At 46.2% G+C, this 20,303-nt stretch overlaps 1 protein-coding gene and 1 pseudogene across 1 annotated transcript in view; one reads left to right on the forward strand and one right to left on the reverse strand.

The window, feature by feature from the left end:
* Nucleotides 1-20,303, forward strand: part of KCNS1 (potassium voltage-gated channel modifier subfamily S member 1) — a 108,585-nt gene that overhangs the window by 25,673 nt on the left and 62,609 nt on the right. The window lies entirely within an intron of this gene.
* On the reverse strand, nucleotides 18,539-18,655 carry LOC136649934 (5S ribosomal RNA; annotated as a pseudogene).

The following is a 20,303-nucleotide window of genomic DNA, read 5'->3' on the forward strand; positions in this document are numbered from 1 at the left end:
CCTTTTGAATTAATCCTTCAATCCTTTTTTTTTTTTTTTTTTTGCATTGCATTCCACTGGAAATTCCACATTCAATGGTATATAGCATGATGAGGTTATTCTGAACCTCCATGATGTTAGGGCATTTGTGGTTTCTCCCCCCCCCCAAGGATAGTACCTGGGGCGGACTGCCCCCCCCGCCCCTCACTAGCTACGCCACTGATGTTGCCCTGAGCTTCTTGAAAAGCAGGCAGAAGGAAAAAGGTCTGCTGGGATCAGACACATCCCACTTCATTCTCAGATTAAGAATCAGAGGTGCAATAGTTGTCCTGATTTTGCCCAGCCACATCCCAAATCCAATTTGTGTTTATAAAACATGCACCATTGGCATTCTGGGGAGGGGGGCAAAACACTAAGTTTTTAGGCTCCTGGTGTAAAGCGCCCCTTCCGCTAGGTCAAAGGAGTCACAAGTCAAAAAATTTTGGGAACCACTGGGCAAATCAGTTATCAGACTTCCCCCTTCCTGCACCCACTTGCCCCAGTTATTTATAAAGAAGTGGATCAGCACAGGAGCAGACAGAGCCCTGATGCCCTCCACTCAATAGCTCTGATTGCTTGATGTGGAGCCATTTAATAGCACTTCTTGGGAATGGTGGTTCCACATGTTTGAACCCACATAACAGTTACACCATCTGGTTCACGTTTTACAATTTTATTTCCAAAGATATCATGGGAGATTTTGTCAAACATTTTGATGCATCTACACATTACCGCATCCACAGTGTTCCCAAACCAGTTGCTGTATCAAAGGAGGAGATGAGATTCGTCAGGCAAGACTTGTTCTTGGCCAACCCACACTTGGCTCCAAGAAGTGCATGAGAATTGTCAAGGGAGAATTACTAATCCTGTCCAAGAGCCAATGACAACAGTCTCCTCCTCCCTTTTCTTTCCTGAGGTCCTTAAATGCAAGGAGGCTCCACAATATGCCATTGGACCCAGCCGCTGAGAGCATAATGAAGGCCCTCTGCTTCTTGCTCCTTGTGGGTGTCCTCATCATGCGAACAGAGCTGCTCTCTGCCGCTGGGCACAATGATCTAGGTAAGTGTGCAGAGTAAACACCAGGCTGTGAGTTGTGGTGAGCTGTTCAGCTGGAACTGCTGGCAGAAACAGGCACTCACATGCTTCTTTCTAGGACATGCTTCAAAAGTTGCTGTCCATTCCAAATCTATTGCTTTTTCTCTGCTTTGTTGATCTTTGAACTCTATTCCTGGAATTCCAAAGGACTTCTGAAAGCAGGAGGTGGGGAATATGGGAACAAGCAACAACAGCATCCTCCTTTCTGTCCCCCTGTGAGTGCGTTTGCGCGCATGAACGCTAAGAAATTATTTGCACTGTACAGCTTTTCACTAATGCTAATCATTATGTGAGATCTTGGAAAAGCCTAACAATAGGTTTGCATAAGCTTATCATGTGTATAAGCTTGTCATTCTGCAAGTGCTTCCTGGGATTGGGAACAGTTGATTCTGCTTTTAGGTTTGCAGGTGTACCTTCTTTGAGCCGGCAGTTATTGTGGGATTCTGGGATGGGAGGTGAGGCTGGTTTTAGATTACATGAGGGCCAAATCCTATCTAATTTCCCAGTGCCAGTGCAGCTGTGTCAATGGGGCATGCACTGCATCTGGTGGTGGGGCAGCAGTCATAGAGGCCTCCTCAAGGTAAGGAAACATTTGTTCCCTTACCCTGAGTCTGCATTGCGCTGCACCGGTACTGGAAAGTTGGATAGGATTGGGCCCTGAATCATCAGTTGGGACAATGAAACAGGTTTGTTTCCTTGCATGCCTTATCAATGCAGTATCTTTTTCTGGAGATGACATGTCTGACCCCAGATCAAAAGGTACCTCAGGTGAGGAGCCTCTTCCACACCCTTCTCCAATGTATTCAAATTTGTGAAAATAGAGCATTGATGCACTGCTAGCCTCCCCAATTACTGCTGCCAAAAGGTTTTTCTGCTAGTTTTCAGTAATAATAATATAGTCATGTCTACATATTGGGATCATTCTCTGTTACAGAGAGACCGGGAAAGTGTCCACCCCCTCCTATAGTATGCAATAAACATAGACCATCTGAATGTTAGGCTGACGATTATTGCCCTCAACCAATGAAATGCTGTCCTGCCGGCTGTGGCTACCATTGTATGGATCTCGAAAAAGGTAACTGAAAGTATAACAAACTTCATGTAAAGGAAACATTATCATTAATCGATGGGTTATTCAAGAGAATACAGTTTTCCTGATCGAACATGACACAGGAACACCATCCCTCACATTGGTTGGGGGGGTGAAGAGCTGAAACTGGCTGAAGTTAAAAGGGTAATCCTGACTCTGGGCCTTCAGCCATTCTTAAATATAAACAGTGTCATGAAACTTTTTGACAATGTGTAAAATTCTTCTGATAACCCAGTTCTGTGCTTTGGAGAGTACAGGAGCTTGGAAAACAATTCACTGGTAAAGAGGGATTCATTTGACACTAAACAGCAGCAAAATGCCACCCCAATTATCCGCCCCAAAATAATTTGAGAGCTATAAATGTTTTTCTGTTAGTTTTTGGTAATAATAATATAGTCATGTCTACATATTGGGATCATTCTCTGTTACAGAGAGACCAGGAAAGTGTCCATCTCCTAAGATAATATGCCCTAGATATGAAACACCTGAATGTTATATTGATGATAACTGCCTTTATCCTATGACATGCTGTCCTGCTGGTTGTGACTACCATTGTATGGATCTCAGAGAAGGTAACTGAAAGTGTGACAAACTTCACATAAGGGGGACATTCTTCACACTATTGATGGGTAATTCATGAGAACACAGTTTTTGTGCTCATACATGACACAGGAACACCATCCATCACATTGGTTGGAGGGTGAAGAGCCGAAATGGGCTGAAGTTAAAAGGGTAATCCTGACTGAGTGCCTTCAGCCATTCTTAAATATAAACAGCATCCTGAAACTTTTGGGAAAAGTGTAAGATCCTTCCAGTTCCATAATATAACATAAGCCTAGCCCCAAAACTGAATACTAATGAAAGTCAAGGTTTCCTCAACTGAATCTTGAATTTGAGCATGAAGGTTCACCTAAGATGCTTCACTAAACACGATTTTTTCCTTTCTTTTCAGAATAATTCCCTGACTTGCTCTGGAGAGGGCAGGAGCTTGGAGAACAATTCACTGGCTCTCTCTGCTGTGTGGGGGCAGAGATTCAGGGACATTTTAAGTACATTTGTTTGTGAGCAGCACTACTGTCAGGTGTGATTCTTGACTCTCATTGCTTCTTTGCCCTTTCTCCTTTTCAGCACATTACTAAGTTATTATAGAGATCAGAACTGCTGTGTAGAGATATGGCCAGAGGATGAGTAAGTAACACCACCATGATTCAAACTTCAGTCCCAGTTCAGTGAAGTTAGTAGCATTAAAATGGTTTAAAGCATCTGAGGAGCTCAGCTTTTAAACAGGCGTTAGGAGAATATGGGATAAAGTGTCCACAGAAGAGAACATCTTCAACTGTTTTAGTTGCTTTTTTCTGCTTTTTGTCTGCTCCCCCCCCCTGAATAATTGGAAATGAGCTTACCAGTCAATTTACTTGCCAGCTACAGTATTTCCATGTGGTTGCCATCTATCCCCTCACTTTCAATGGGTGGTCAGGCCACAAGGGGACTATAGAATCTCCTTGCCATCAGTTCTGGAGAAGAAAGTACTGTGGCTAGTACTGGCCCAACAGTTGGCCCAACCAACTGGTACTCCCATGAGACTTGAGAGAGATAGTGAACAGCCATTGGAAAGGGAACTGCACAAAGGGAAACAGGGACAATGGCTTCCTAAACTGCTAAATACACAAGCTAAATATTGGTCCATCATTTGAAAAAGTGCTTCTCAGTCGATGCAGCAGGAGATTTTAATGTATGTTGCCCTGAGCTCCTTGGGAAACAGGCAGGGGGGAATAAAAGCTGCTGGGGTCAGACACACCCCACTTCATCCTCAAATTAACAGTCAGAGTTGCAATGGCAGTCGCCCAGCTATATCCCAAATCCAACAACTGTTTTTAAAAACATGCAACAGGCTCCCAAACCCTGAGGCAATCATCTCTTTCCTCATTGGACTCATTCATTACTCACTGCTTCAGAATTTACTTGAGGTGCTTGCCTTGTGTCTGATCAGTATTGCAACTGAATTTTTTTAAAAAATATTTTTTTCTAACTTACAAAGGATTGCGATGTACTCATGCCCCACCTTCCCAGACATTGTCAGAGACATTGCAGGGGTTGCATCACTATCTGGCTTCCGTTGGTAATTTTGCTATGTTTGCTTTATCATAAACATCCAGCATGAACAGTGGATGGATGCAGATAGCCAAACACTCTGTACAAGCAACAACAGGTTATGTTATGTATGTGAGTATTATCACCTGTGGGAAAAGCAACAGGTTATATGTGATTGGCTGTCCAATCAAGGGTGATGTATGTTGGTTGGAGTTGTATATATATCCGGGATATCTGTGTATGTGGGTGTGTGTGATTTTAACTCGTTTCTGGGTATGAATAAACTATGACGGAACTTTTATCCAAGTCTACTGATGCGTAAGACCCACGATATAACAGGTTACACCAGTTATATAGACATTGCCATGCAATATTCTTGGTCCTGGCTTCCTCTCACCCAGCTTCTCTGTTCTAGTCTCTCTCTCTCACACACACACACACACAAACACACACACGCGCGCGCGCGTTTTGGCTCAAAAATTTTCTAGAAATGCAGATTTTACTCCACAGACAGCACATGAAAGGTGGTGGAAATGGACCACCTCACATTAGCAACTTCAGCCCTTCCACTCAGGTAGGTATCTCCTGAGGACATAGCAAGAGCCACTGGAATCTCTCCTTTCAGAGAAAAGCCTGATTAAGGACATTAAGGACTGTTAAGAAAATCAACCGGGGTCCTAACTACTAAGGTAGTGGTTCCCAAAGTATTTCTGTAGTTCCCTGGGTTCCCTTGAGTAAAGCCTCAGTCCCCACAATGGGGCTACTCAAGTTTCTAAAATCAGGAGGTTGCACATACACAGCATGGCTTGTAACCTGTAATGGATTTTTCCTCCAGAAACTTTTCCAATCCCCTTTTAAAGGCATCTAGGCCAAGTGGTGATCATGTGTCCTAAATTAAGTACCATAATAAACATCTAGCTGAGTGTCTCGTAAGAATTACTTATACATAATCCAACAAGAGGGTTGGAGCAGGGTGACCAGATTCAGTGTAGGACAGAGCAGTGCCTCTTTCTGCCTGCAGTTCCAGCTGAACAGCTCACCAGAACTCAGAGCCTGGTGCTTACTCTGCATATACTCCTATGTAATATAATGTAATATACTCCTGAAGCTCCCTTCAGATATCTCAATGTCTCACGCAAACTAGAAAGCCAGCCGATCAGCTCTTTTTCTTCCCCTAGTACAGTGGCTCCCAAACCTTTTGGACTGGCTGCTCTCTTAACCTACAGGGTTATTGGCCATGGCTACCCATTAGGGATACAATTCTATACATTGTATGAGGCAGTGGGTTTCTCATGAGGATTCAGGGGCTCCCCTGATTGATCCCTTCCCCCAAGGAGACATCCAGCAACTTTTCTATCCCTGCAGAATACAGCGGCAGCCATTTCAGCAATGCCAGGGACTAATGCCAGGGAGCTTAGGATTGGGTTGCCCAACTACGACCCAATATACATGTAGCTAGAAGTAAGTCCCATTGAGTTTGTGGATCTGAGTAGACATGCCTAAGGTTGTATTGTGAGTTTCCTTTTAGTTCTTTCCCTATATGAGCTCCCAGTGAAAAGTCCTCTAGATTGTCCAATATTTTTTCCAAAGCACATAAATACTTTTTTTTTTTTAGAGCAGTGCATATTCTGTAGGTTCATATGACTCCAGGAAAATCAGAGAAATGGATTTGGTTTGCAAATCTTGCCATACTGGGAAACTCTCTCTTTTAAAAAAATAAAAAATAAAAAAATAAAAGCAAGTTCCTAGGCACTTATGGCTAGGAAGACAGTCACCTTGGTAATTTTACTAAAATGTGAACCACTTAACGACAAGGATACATTCAACGATCCTCATTGTTATGCTATTAAGGGCGCAATCCTAACCCCTTATGTCAGTGCTTTCTAGCACTGGCATAGCTGTGCCAATGGGATGTGTGCTGCATCCTGCAGTTGGGTGTCACTCACGGAGGCCTCCTCGAAGTAAGGGAACGTTTGTTCCCTTACTTCAGAGCTGCCTTGCCCGTATGTCAGTGCTGGAAAGCACTGAAATAAGGGGTTAGGATTGCGCCCTAAGTTGTTAAGTGAACATTTCACCCAGTCTAGTGCCTTTGTTGTGTAAACAGACACTGCCTACCAGACACTTGCTGGCTGCACAGGCTACTGGAGACAAATTGCCTCTTCTCTGTATTAAGAGCCTCTATGTTCTGTAAACAGACACTATGCTATGAGAGGCTATGGGAGACCTGATGACCTCATTTAGAACCTCTTTGTTTGCTTTGTCCACCGTCATATATGCGGTACGTTGTTATGCAGTCCGTTGTTAAGTGGCGCACACCTGTATATAAATTGTCTTTGGACTATGCAGCCAAAGCCTGATGAGATCTGGAAGGCAAAGGAAGATTCAGCAAGATTTCCAGTAGTCAGGAGACTTCAGTGCTCTGTTTAGTTTATTACACACTGACCTGACCCTCCGTTTGGCAAGAAAGTTGCCAACTGAGGACCCAATCCTATCCAACTTTCCAGCACCGGTGCACCTGCAATGCAGCCTGGAGGTAAAGGAACAAATGTTTCCTTACCTTGAGGAAGCCTCTGTGACTGCCACTCCATCAAAGGATGCAGCACATGCCCCATTGGCAGTGCTGCACAGGCCCTGGAAAACTGGATAGCATTGGGCCCTAAATCATGTAAAACTAAAGATATTGCAGATTCAATTGTTCTTGGTGAGAGTCTGTGCATGTGTTTTAGTTTCATTAATGCTATGCTGCCAATTTACCACCAGAGGACAGTATGGCCCTAAGATGTACAAGCAACTGCAGTACCCATGTTCACATTCATCCTTTTTTCAGACATCCAATGGAAGGTTTTCAGGTGACTGATACTGAAAATTATGGCTCCTTTGCCACTGTGTGATGCTTATCTTAAAATATGACATATCTGAGTAAAAGTCTTATCTAGCCGAATCTAATTTTGAAACAGAACACTAGGTAAATTCATTTCCTAGAGAGTCTGACAGGCACTTGCATCATGCTCTCAATCTGAAATGAATCATGCTCTAAATCTGACTTTCCATTATCATGCTGACTACTAAGCAGTTTGGTTTTTGTTTCCCCAAAGACCTGATCATGTAGCTTTCTGCTCTGCTCCACTGCATGCCAAAGATCCATGGAGACTGGCTTCCAAGTATCTTTCATGAGGCCTTGGGTGCTTCTTTACTCCATGCTCATGACCAGTGCTGGCACCATGTTGTTTTAATCTCTGGGACAAAGCATTGTACAGAGCCTCTTCGTGGTGTCCTCTGCCCACTCCCTGTTGGCAAATTGAGCACGACTACTGCCACCAGTATTGAGGGTTAAAGGATCAGCTCAGGCCTGGGTCCTCTGATGTCCATGGTTCCATTGCCAGCACCCAACCTAGCTGACTCCTCACTCATGACCAGAAAAACAATGCGATCCCATGATTAGGAGGCTACACAGCACTGATGTGCTATACTACCACAACTTGCAAGACCAGAATAAGATGGAACTCTGTATCTCCCTGGCCCATTGGACTCTTAACTTTGGCTATAATGCTTTTGATTTGGATTCTACACTACTGCCTGTAATGACACCCCCAGGTATAACACCCTGTAATGTCCATAGCGGGAGGTGGCCCCTTCCCTGGAGTTGTAGGCAAGCACGAGGGGCTTACCCGGTCCTTGAACAATGGTCTGCAATGGATTAACAGATGGGAGGCAGGTACAGTTGTTTGACACAGGCGGTTTAATAGCATCAGCCGTTTCACATTCATGAGGACTATTACTTCACAGACCTACATACATCATACTGACTTGTGTCGCCGATGTCGGATGGTCTCTGGACCCGACCCTCCCCGTTACTGGGTGTTTTCAGCACCAGCCTTCAGCTCCAAATCCCTTGGCCCCTGTGCTGGTTCTGCAGCCAGCTGGCCCCCACGGGGTATAGTTGGCTTCAATCCCCCATCTCCATGATCCCGTCTCTCTAGGGGTCACCCTCTGTGTCCAGGAGGGTCCTGGGTCAGGGAAGTCTCCCCCCCAGCCTCCTCTCTCCATGGCAGACGCCCATCCCCTCCCTCTGGAGTCCTCTCTCCTTTCCCTTATGCAGGGATGCTGCTTTCCCTCTGACTTTCCTCAGGCCTTACTCCCCTCTGGAGAGGAGCAACCTCTCTCTTCCCTCTCCTGGCTCCTTATGAGGCCTTTTCCCTCTTGGGCCAGCCCCACCCCTCCTAACCACTGCCTGCCTGGTGTTCCCAGCTGGTCCTTATTCCTCCTCCCGGGTAGGTGCTCTGTACAGGACCCCAGTCCTGCGAGAACTCAGGTCTTACTCTCGAGGAGGCCTCTACCCCAGAGGAGGCCCCTGCTCCTGGGGAGCTCCCAGCCACCCGGGCTGGATCCAGGTGACACACCCCCAGGTAATTCTTGCACTACTTGCCCAAAAAGTTGGAATGTCCTGCAAACTAATGCCCTCTTTTGTGCCAATTGCATAGCTATATTGATTCATATGAAGCTCATAGAATTTTCTTTTCCTTGAAGGAAAAAAATGACTTGACTTTTGAGAACAGTGTAAATATAAATATATAAACATTTATTTATTTATTTAAAAAATCTTCCTTTTTAAAAAATCCTTGTCAGGGGACCTTAACAAAGACATAAAAAACTCCAGAATACATCTTACTTTTGTGCAATTTTGGGACTTGCAGAGTTCAGGAAGGCCAATGACTGCCCATTGCAGCTATCACAGAATGTTGCTATGAATAACAGTGGAACATTACACTCCTATTCATGTCTACCCAGAAGTAGATTCTATTGGTCAATAGGGCTTGCTCCTTACACCCAGGAACGTCTGTAGCAGGGGTGTCCAAAGTTTTTGGCAGGAGGGCTAGTGTCATCTCTCTGACACTGTGTGGGGAAAAAGAATTAATTTACATTTAAAATTTGAATAAATTTGCATAAGTTTACATAAATGAATATATTAAAGATGAATTTATATGAATGAATGAAGGTCTTGCAATAGCTCAAGGCCTATGAAAGGCCTTGCACAAAACAAGGCTGGCCTTTCCTGTGCTGCTGCTACTGCATCACAGACGTGAAACAACAAGCAGTGGAGGGAGTCCTCATCCCACAGGCTCATGTGAGAGGTCAAACAATTGCCCTCACGCTGAGAGCAGTTGTGTCAGGCCAGTGTGGGCTCCAGCAAATCTCTGGAGGGCCGGAGGCTCATTGGAGACTAGGGGCTCCCTGAGGGCCGCATTGAGAGGCCTTGAGGGCTGCAAGTGGCCCCAGGGCCGGGGTTTGGGCACCCCTGGTCTATAGGAATGCAGCCTTATTTACTACAGAAAAAAAGAACAGGTCTAAAATAAAGACAGGCAAGTCATAGACCCAACAGCTCCTCCAACATCTCTCTGCTCCATCTCTCCCCCTCAACCACATCCTCAAGGGAAGAGAACATCTCACCCAGACCTGGGTGAACCAGATAAGTGCACATCTTCTTTCTGTCCCTTGTTCCCTTCCCTTGGGGGTATGGTTTTGAGCTTGTCCAGTTGCAATCCTGTTTCACTGAAGTGCATTTGGTTTTTCAGAGTCATGTCAGCTATGCAGGCCAAGGGATTTGGCCTGAATCACCTGAACACAGAGATGGACAAAACCAATGCGGCTTTACTTGAGTCAAGTCATGAGTCTCTGCCCCTTTAACTCAACTCAAAGACAAATCCTAATGGGCAGACTTTCTGAGTTGCCCAGAGCACTTGGGGAACACTAAAAGGCTCAAGTCCTGAGTATTTTCAATTAAAAAGTTAGCTTCGACTCCACACAAAAAATGGAACATCCTGGGGGATGTGTTCTTGCATCCCATCATTAAGTGAAACCATTGTTAAATGTCACCTATGCAAAACCTCTGGAGCCTGCAGCCCCTGCGGGGCTCAAAATGACCAAAAAGGCCAGAAAATTGCTGCTACTGGTTTCTAGAAAGAAACCAGAAATCATGTTTTTTTTTTGCCTTACAAGGCATTCTCAGCCTGGGGAAGCCTTCCAGGGGCTGATATAGTGACAGGGGCTGTCACTTATATCAAGTATAGCTGTTATATCAAGTATAGCTGTTGTTATATCAAGTATTTGCTGTGAGCTTCACTAGATTTTATACATCCCTCTTTCAGATTCCTGGGCATGTAGCCATCAACCTACCACTGTTGATTAATTTTAAGACAATAATGTATGTTCTCTGTCGTCTCCAGCAGAAGCCAAAGACAAATTCTATGATGACCTGGCCACCACTGTCAAGAAAATCCCTGTAAAAGAGCCATTGTTCATCCTCGGCGATTTCAATGCTAGAGTTGGTGCTGATAACAGTTCATGGCCCACTTGCTTAGGTCAGTTTGGCACTGGGAGGATGAACGAAAATGGCCAACGCCTGCTAGAGTTTTGCTGTCATCACGGTCTCTGTGTCAGCAACACGTTCTTCAACACAAAGCCCCAACATAGAGTCTCTTGGAGACATCCAAGATCAAAGCACTGGCACCAGCTCGACCTGATCCTCACCAGACGCTCCAGCCTTCCCAGCATCAAGATCACACGCAGTTATCATGGTGCTGCCTGCGACACTGACCACTCCCTGGTGTGCAGCAGAGTGAAACTGCAAACAAAGCGACTGTATCACACGAAAAAGGAAGGAAGACCTCACATTGATACCAGCAAGATCCGGGATCAGAGAAAAGTGGAGGAATTTGCACAAGCGCTTGAGGAATCTCTTCCAGGCCTGGCCGACGCAAACGCATCCAACAGATGGGAACATTTCAAGAATACCGTTTACAACACCGCCTTGTCCATATTCGGCAAGAAGACCAACAAGGCGGCAGACTGGTTTGAAGCCCACTCTGAGGAGTTGACACCAGTCATTGAGGAAAAGAGGAGAGCTCAAGCAGCATACAAGGCCTGTCCCAGTGAGCGCAACCTGCAGGTCCTCCGAACTGCTCGCAGCAAAGTCCAACAGACTGCCAGGAGATGTGCTAACGACTACTGGCTCCAGCTCTGTTCCGAGATACAGATAGCAGCTGACACGGGCAACATCAAGGGGATGTATGATGGTATCAAGCAGGCCCTAGGTCCAACACAGAAGAAAATTGCCCCTCTGAAGTCTGCCACAGGCGAGGTCATCCAGGATCGGGTGCAGCAGATGGAACGCTGGATGCAGCACTACTCTGAGCTATATTCCAGAGAAAATGTAGTCACCGAAGAAGCACTGAACAACATTGAGTGCCTGCCTGTGCTGGAAGAGCTTGACAGTGAACCAACCCTAGAAGAACTTCACGTGGCCCTGGACTCCCTTGCCTTTGGCAAGGCACCTGGAAAAGACAGCATCCCTGCTGAAGTCCTAAAATGCTGCAAAGAGATCATCGTCACTGAGCTGCATGAAATCCTCTGTCTCTGCTGGAGAGAAGGTGGAGTACCTCAAGACATGAGGGATGCAAACATCATCACGCTGTACAAGAACAAAGGTGACAGGGGTGACTGCAACAACTACCGCGGCATCTCTCTCCTTAGCATTGTAGGAAAGCTGTTTGCCCGAGTTGTACTAAAGAGGCTCCAGGTACTTGCAGAGAGCGTCTATCCAGAATCGCAGTGTGGATTCCGAGCCAACAGGTCCACCACTGATATGGTATTCTCCCTTAGACAACTGCAGGAGAAATGCAGAGAACAACGACAGCCACTCTTTATAGCCTTCATAGATCTCACAAAGGCTTTCGACTTGGTCAGCAGAGACGGCCTCTTCAAGATTCTCCCCAAGATTGGATGTCCACCCAGGCTCCTCAGCATCATCAGATCTTTCCACAAGGACATGAAGGGCACTGTTGTCTTCGATGGCTCCACATCAGACCCTTTTGACATCCGAAGCGGAGTGAAGCAGGGCTGTGTTCTTGCACCAACCTTGTTTGGGATTTTCTTCGCTGTCCTGCTGAAGCAGGCCTTTGGAACTGCAACAGAAGGCATCTATCTCCGGACCAGATCAGACGGAAAGCTCTTCAACCTCTCCAGACTGAGAGCAAAATCCAAAGTCCAGCTGAAATGTCTGCGTGACTTCCTCTTTGCCGACGATGCAGCTGTCACTACCCACTCTGCCAAAGATCTCCAGCAGCTCATGGATCGTTTTAGCAAGGCCTGCCAAGATTTTGGACTGACAATCAGCCTGAAGAAAACACAGGTCATGGTTCAGGATGTGGACTCACCTCCCTGCATTACAATCTCTGAGCATGAACTGGAGGTTGTCCATGACTTTGTGTACCTTGGCTCAACGATCTCCGACACTCATTCTCTCGATACCGAGCTAAACAAGCGCATTGGTAAAGCAGCTACCACGTTTTCCAGACTCACAAAGAGAGTCTGGTCCAACAAGAAGCTGATGGAACATACCAAGATCCAGGTCTACAGAGCTTGCGTCCTGAGTACACTTCTGTACTGCAGCGAGTCATGGACTCTTCGCTCACAACAGGAGAGGAAACTGAGCGCTTTCCACATGCGCTGCCTCCGACGCATCCTCGGCATCACCTGGCAGGACAAAGTTCCAAACAACACAGTCCTGGAACGTGCTGGAATCCCTAGCATGTATTCACTGCTGAAACAGAGACGCCTGCGTTGGCTTGGTCATGTCGTGAGAATGGATGATGGCCGGATCCCAAAGGATCTCCTCTATGGAGAACTCGTGCAAGGAAAGCGCCCTACAGGCAGACCACAGCTGCGATACAAGGACATCTGCAAGAGGGATCTGAAGGCCTTAGGGATGGACCTCAACAAGTGGGAAACCCTGGCCTCTGAGCGGCCCGCTTGGAGGCAGGCTGTGCAGCATGGCCTTTCCCAGTTTGAAGAGACACTTTGCCAACAGTCTGAGGCTAAGAGGCAAAGAAGGAAGGCCCATAGCCAGGGAGACAGACCAGGGACAGACTGCACTTGCTCCCGGTGTGGAAGGGATTGTCACTCCCGGATTGGCCTTTTCAGCCACACTAGACGCTGTGCCAGAACCACCTTTCAGAGCGCGATACCATAGTCTTTCGAGACTGAAGGTTGCCAATAAGGTAGGTAAGGTAATGTATGTTCACCCCTAAAATGTATAGATCAGCCTGTTGAAGGACAACTAAGTCAATTTACAATAAGAACAAATTCTAAACAATAGAAAAGAAGATAAGGAACAATGACTGCTTTTATACCTTGCTTATGGCTTGACACTGGTAAGTCATCCACTGATCCATCCTTTTACCCCCTACTTCTGTAATTGATTCAGAGTTCTAATTATAAATATGTATGACTCTGCTAACCAATCAAAGAACATGCACATTTACCTTTTATCTCATGGAGGACACTATCTACTACCAACCCCTGCTCCTGGTTGAGATTATTCATTTTCTTCTTCTTTAGGATAGGATGGAATAAAACAGGACAGGGATGTAATATTATGGGAGGGGGGGAGGGGCAGAGTAGACTAGAAAGGCCTACTCTATTCAGTTTTAAATCAATATGTTTTGATGGTTTTAGCAACTAGTTAGCATGCACATTGATTTAAGAAGTATCTAAGTAAATTTAGATATTCAGGTGGAATTCTATTGTAGAAATGCAGGAGAAAAATAATAACAAATAATAAATGGACATTTTTTAATTTAAATCCTGGATTTAAACAGATTTTGTTTTTGGACCCTTGGTGTTTAAATAATGATTTGACTCAGTTTGCAGTAGTCAGTGAAATGTAGTAATGTTCTCTCATCACTCAGAGTCTTAATATTCTAGGAGTTTGTAGGCTGGGGGGATTAAAAGACAAAACAAAACAGTGATGGCATCTCTCAGCTGGGCAGTGACTTGCCTATTAAATGCATCATTTCAGTATCTTATTACCACCTGGTTGCAACATCTGCCTTCCCCTCCTAGAAACAACAAACGCCTCAATGGACTTTCATAGCAATGTATGAAAGCCCAAACAGTTGCACATGGCAAGGCCCTCTCATTAGTCTTCTGTTGGCTTAGCTAATGGGCTGATGCTTTCCGCCAGATAGCAAGACAAAGGGATTTTAGATGGCTGCCTTTATCAATAGTGTCAGTGTAACCTTGAGCAATTCTCCAACTCACCATAAAGGAAGCCAGGAATGGAACCTGGAGGCTCATCAGAGAGCGCTGGGTGGAGAAATTGAAGTGATAGCTGCATAACAGCCAGTGGTGGCAAAATGGCTATTACTGCATCTACCCACACCACCAAGGCTGCCAAAGGTCTCCTTGGGAGAAGGGGACTTTTGTCCCCTTCCCTTGGGGAAAGCCCCAGGCCCTGCAATGGGACTTCTCAAGTCTGTGCTGGCTATTTTAACAGTGTTCATCAGAGAGCCACTATGTCGGGCTTTGCAGTCTGACAGGGAGGACAGGGAGCAGCAGAGGAGAGCTCCACCAATCCCACCCCCCACCAAGGTTCCTCCCCCCCACCCTGCCCTGTTCTGCCCACTCCCCATCTTTTCATTTAAAAAAGCATACACAGAGGAAGGGGCAAGACAACTGTCCTGCCTTCTTCTGTGCAGGCTCTTCTAGCAAAGGAGGAAGGGTTTGCTGGGAGCAATTCCAGCTTCCTGAGCAAAGTGAGTTTCAAGTTTTGCAGAGTGCACAGACTAGTTCCTCTGTACATAGAAGTCAACTTATGGAGGGGTGTCCCCCTACAGGGCGTCACCTGCACTGAGCCCACCTACAGAGCGTCAAAACTGTTCACCTTTTCCCTTGTTTCAGGACCCAGTAGCAGAGTCACTCTGAGATTCTGTGAAGCAGCTTATGAGCTAAATGAGTCAACCTCACATCATGGCTCCCTCTTCCAGTGGCCACCCCTTGCTTTGAGCAAAGTTTAGCTTTTACAGAAGCCAAGCAAAGAGAGCGGTCAGGAATTGTGACCAGTTTTTTCCCCTTGAACATTTGCCTTGGACTCTGCCCTTTCACTCACTGGGATCCATACCCAGCCAGCTTCATGCCTGGGCCTCTGAAAAGTCATCTCTTTGCTTCCTCCCTGATATATTGGAGGTTTGCTCTGGATCAGTGTTTCTCAAACTATAGGTCAGGACCCACTAGGTGGGTTTTGAGCCAATTTCAGGTGGGTCCTCATCCATTTCAATATTTTATTTTTAATGTATTAGATTTGATGCTACACTAGTATGGGACTGCATTTGGGGAAATATTACAAATCTGTACTTTTAACAGGCTACTATGTATATGCTTTTAACAATGATAGTCAATGGAACTTACTCCTGGGTAAGTGTGGGTAGGATTGCAGCCTAGGATTGTTCAAAATTTTCCTGCTTGATGATGTCACTTCTGGTCATGACATCACTTCTGGTGGGTCCTGACAGATTCTCATGCTAAAAAGTGGGTCCCAGTGCTAAAAGTGTGAGAACCTTTGCTCTGGATGATTAGCTTGCAGCTACACAAGCTGACACACTGTTATCTTTCCTCAACACTTTCAGGAATTGTCAATTGTCTAACATAAGACTGATTAGTGAATGTGCTATTTCCAAGCTCAGCTTGGAGGTTTGTACTTAATCAAACCAATTAGCAATTTAATCTTATTAAAAGGCATGCTAATTGCGTTGTTATCAAATCAAGTGGCAATAGGAAGATGTCAGTTTAATTGCTGATAATAGCCTGTCTTGATGAGGAAGTGAACCTGTGAATTCACCTTCCACTCACTCATCCAGCCTCTTTCTAATACTTTTTTTTTTTTGCTAGCCATCTATGTCTCTCTTAAATCCAATCTGTTTTGCTTAGGAATGGAAAAACAACAGCCTGTAACCAGGCACAGTCTGCTGGGGGATAGTAAAGATGAGCTATCCAACCACTGATGCGCTTCAGGCCAAATTCCTTGAACCTAACTCAGTGTATCTCAGAGGAACAAAGAAAGAGTTATCCCAAAGTTCTACCTGTGTTTGGCACCCCTCGACATTAGCACCTCAAACAGAAGGGCATGGTGCTGGTGATGAGGGATGGTGAGGGGTGGTGAAGGTGAGCTATTCAACTGTTCAGGCAGGGATGGGAACTTGAGTCAGGTGACTCAAGTCTGAGTTACAAAAACAAATGTTTTTTTGCTGACTCATGTACACTCAAGTCAGGTGTGTCAATGACTCCAGCACTGACTCCAGTCCAGTCTGTGGACATTGACTCAGAAATGAGTCCCCGTGCATGCAGATTCGACTCTGTCTGTGTCCGGGTGTGCTTGCTTACTTTTACGTGGTGTGAAAGACCTTGTGGGGTCATCATTCAGACCGGATGAGCAGCAGGGAAGTTCCAGCCAGAAGGCAGGGAAGAGTTAATGCTTTGGTTTTGCATTGAGCAGGAGAGAGGAGGGAGGTGTGGCTAGGTTCTCTTGTTCATCTCTGAAGGAACCCATGATCATTGGTTGAAGATTTTTTCCTCAGGAGGAGTGATGGGAGAAGATGTGGAATGGTGGTTCCTAGCCATTCAAGAGAAGCTCATGGCATGGCTCCAGGGGGCTCATTGAATGATCGGATGCAATGGATGACCTCTGAGTAGAGCTTCAAAGGATTGGGTCCCCTTCAAAGAGCCTCCCCTTTGGAGCCATTGGGGGGGGGGGAAAACAGAGGTGAATGGCTCCCAAGGGGAGGGGGAGAGGCCTCTTGCATGCTGCAGGAAGGCTCCCTGCAAAACTTAGTGCCCCACCCCCCTCTAGCTACGCCAGTGCCTGGAGATCAATGCTGATTCCTGGATATTCCAAGCCAATTCGAAGGGTCTGTCAACCCTACTCCTGGATCCAGGTACACAGAATTCCTTCCCCAAAAAGCTGACCAGGATGCTGCATATTCACTATCATGACACTCTTAGACTTCATAGTAAGGATGATCATTCACAGCAGAGCATTTCAGCACCTCTGATCCTCTTTGTCCTCAACCCCTTAAGTTCTGCTGCAGTGTTGCACTGAGTGCCACCAAAGTGGCATCTACTCAAACTGCAGGGTGTTTCATGAAGGACTTGCCCTGCACAGAGCAGTGTGCCCTTCATTCTTCTCTGCCTGTGCATGATTCACTTCCTTATTACTATGCATTCCTGGGGCATATTGAAGGTATCTGTGCAATAGACTGGCACAACAAAACAGGGATTGGTGCACTCACAGAGAATGAAAATTCAAGAGCTGGCTCTTGAAGCATATTACCCAGGTGGCTCCCACAGCTCCATTTTCATATTTCATTATTCTAATGAAAGTTTCAAACCACCTTTAGAATACTGGCTTCTACTGTATAGAAGTTTGCCCTGGTTTGTTGTGCTCCCTGTCTCCCCACCCCCACAGCACTTCAGTGGCTGCTACTTGCTGGAGATGGGGAAGTACTGAGATCAAGAATGTCACATCAAACATCTTCTGACTAAATACTGGAGGAGGGGAATGCTAGAGGAAACAGAGTTTGGCATCAATCACACATCATTCATAAGGTACAGTTTGGACCTAGGAGATGTGAAAAGCTATAGCTTTAGAGGTAGAGTACATGCCCTACATGCTGAGGCCCCAGTTCAATCCCCAGCAATAGAATCAGGAAGACCCCCATCTGAGACCCTGGGGAGCCAGCACTAGCCAGGCGGCACAGACAAAACTGAGCCAGTACAGTTCAGGGCAACCTCCTGTCCTCTAAAGCAGCAGTTGCAAAACTCATATTTGCTGTGTGCTGAAAAACCAGTCCCCATTCAGACTGGAGATTACCATTCCACCATAGCACCACATGTAGTACAAGGAGAAGGGGGCACAGGGATGCTCTGGGTAGTCGCATCTGTTGCTGGGTGACCTAGAAGGCTGTGCAACGAGGACATCCAGGCAGACATGACTGCATAGAGCAGCGATTTTCAGCCTTTTTAATCTCATGGCACACCGACAAGGCACTAAAATTGTCAAGACACACCATCAAGTTTTTGACAATTGACAAGGCACACTATGCTGCCTGCGGGGGGCTCACATCGCCATTGGCCCTACTAATAATTGATCTTCCCCCAAATTCCTGTGGCACACCTGTGGACCACTCACGGCACACTAGTGTACCACGGCACAGTGGTTGAAAATGGCTGGCCTAGAGCATCCCTGTGCCCTGATCTACTTGGACTGCATGCGGCACATGGTAAGCTCTGCTCATGAGGCGGATGGCTTTCCCAAACCCTGGATCTGGCCCACAGGCCAAGGTTTGGAAAACTCTGCTCTAAAGTGAAATGGTGGTTGGTTGGCAACCTTCAGTCTCGAAAGACTATGGTATAAGCCTACAGCACCCGGTACTCCCAGGCGGTCTCCCATCCAAGTACTAACCAGGCCTGACCCTGCTTAACTTCTGAGATCAGACGAGATCGGGCATGTGCAGGATGGTCTCTTTTAGCAAGGGTTGGCCAAAAACCATATTGAAAGAAAAATTAAAAGATGGCTGGGGAACTGAGAAATGTTTGTCCAAGTGACTGTGCAAGGAGAAATTGCACAATATCTTTTATCTTCAAATAAAATATATTTTCTAAGCAAAGGTTGCATTGCCACTCCATCATTTCTACAGAAAGGTGTCTGAATTAAGGCACCCACTGTTTTTCCTGAAAGGGAACTCCCTGTTCTCTACTGGAATACAGTTTAGAGTATCAACAGTGTAGCTTTTCATTTATCAATTTTATGGCTTCCCATAGATAGGAAATGGTAAGGCATCAATACCCTTTCCAGGCACTGAAGGTTGTCAGCCCTGACTAATTGTTTTCCTCTAATGAATAGCCCAGCTGTTAGCAATTCCCCTTCTGTCACAGAATCATCATTCTGCTTGCCCCTTCTTCCTTTACTTCTATGCACCCTTCACTATCCCTTCTTCTGCTACTGCCTTCTCCAAAAGTGTGCACTAGCCCAGTGGAAACTGAATCTTTTCCAGAGCAGCAGTCACATCAGCCTCTTGCAGTTACAAGAGTCATGTTGCACCTTCAAGGCTAAACAATTTATTTCTGCACAAGCTGTTGTGGGCTGCATGCAGGCTATAGTCCATGAAAGCGTATGCCAAAATCAATTGGTTCGCTCAATTGTGAGCTGTGGCTCCCCTGGGAGTCGCGGAAACCAGTGGGGGCGCTGCAGAATAGTCAGAAAAACCGACTGGCCTATACTATGTATAGCAGTGCTTTTCAAACTGGTGGGTTGCAACCCACTAACCTGAGAACAAATGTCATTGCTCCCTTAAGGGTTGGGGAAAGGGGGAAGGCAGCGATGTAATGTGTCTGCTTCGGGTACCTAGGTGCTTTTTAAAAAACATACCTGTGTCCCCACTAGTGTCCGAGGATGCAGGGAGCCCAGCAGAGCTCTCTGCAAGGCTCCCTGCACTGCTAAACACTGACAAAATATGATCACAAACCACAACCCACATCCGGTTTCACAACCGCAACCAGGAAGTGGGTTGCAATTGCATTTTGTTTAGAGGGCTTGCAGCCCTTGCAAAGGGCTCTCTGGGGCTCCCCACACCCCCGGACCCTGGCAGGGACTCAGGTATGTTAAAGAAAGCTCCTAGGTCCCCTGCAACAGCGTGATCCTGGAGATCACATCACTGCTCTCCACCCTGCCCCCACAAAGACTTTCCCTGGTTCTCAAACTCCCTGAGAGTTTGAGAACCAGTGACATATAGGATTGTAGCCCTAATAGGGAGCTGTGGCCAATGGCCCAGTAGGTCCAGGAAGCAGCTAGTTGAAAAAGTTTGGGAACCACTGGGTTAGCCTTTAAGATGCTAGGTGCTACACGATTCTGTTTTTTTGTTGGGATGTGGCTGTGCAATGCTGCCTGCAAGACACTGGGAGGCAATGTACTGTCCAGTTGCCTGAACCCCTTACCTGCCCTCTGTGATATCTGTAGGAGATGTGTTCTCTCTATAAATTCCTTCCTCCCACACATTTCCTCTCTCTCCCTTTGACCAATGAAAAGGCAGCATCCAGGATCCTGACTCTGTCCCTGAATGGCAGGCAGCCATTGTCGACAAGGAGAATGTCTATAGGGTTCTCAGTTCCCCAAGTTAGG

Source organism: Tiliqua scincoides, chromosome 4 (genome assembly GCF_035046505.1).
Source record: "Tiliqua scincoides isolate rTilSci1 chromosome 4, rTilSci1.hap2, whole genome shotgun sequence".
In the NCBI taxonomy this organism is placed as follows: domain Eukaryota; kingdom Metazoa; phylum Chordata; class Lepidosauria; order Squamata; family Scincidae; genus Tiliqua; species Tiliqua scincoides.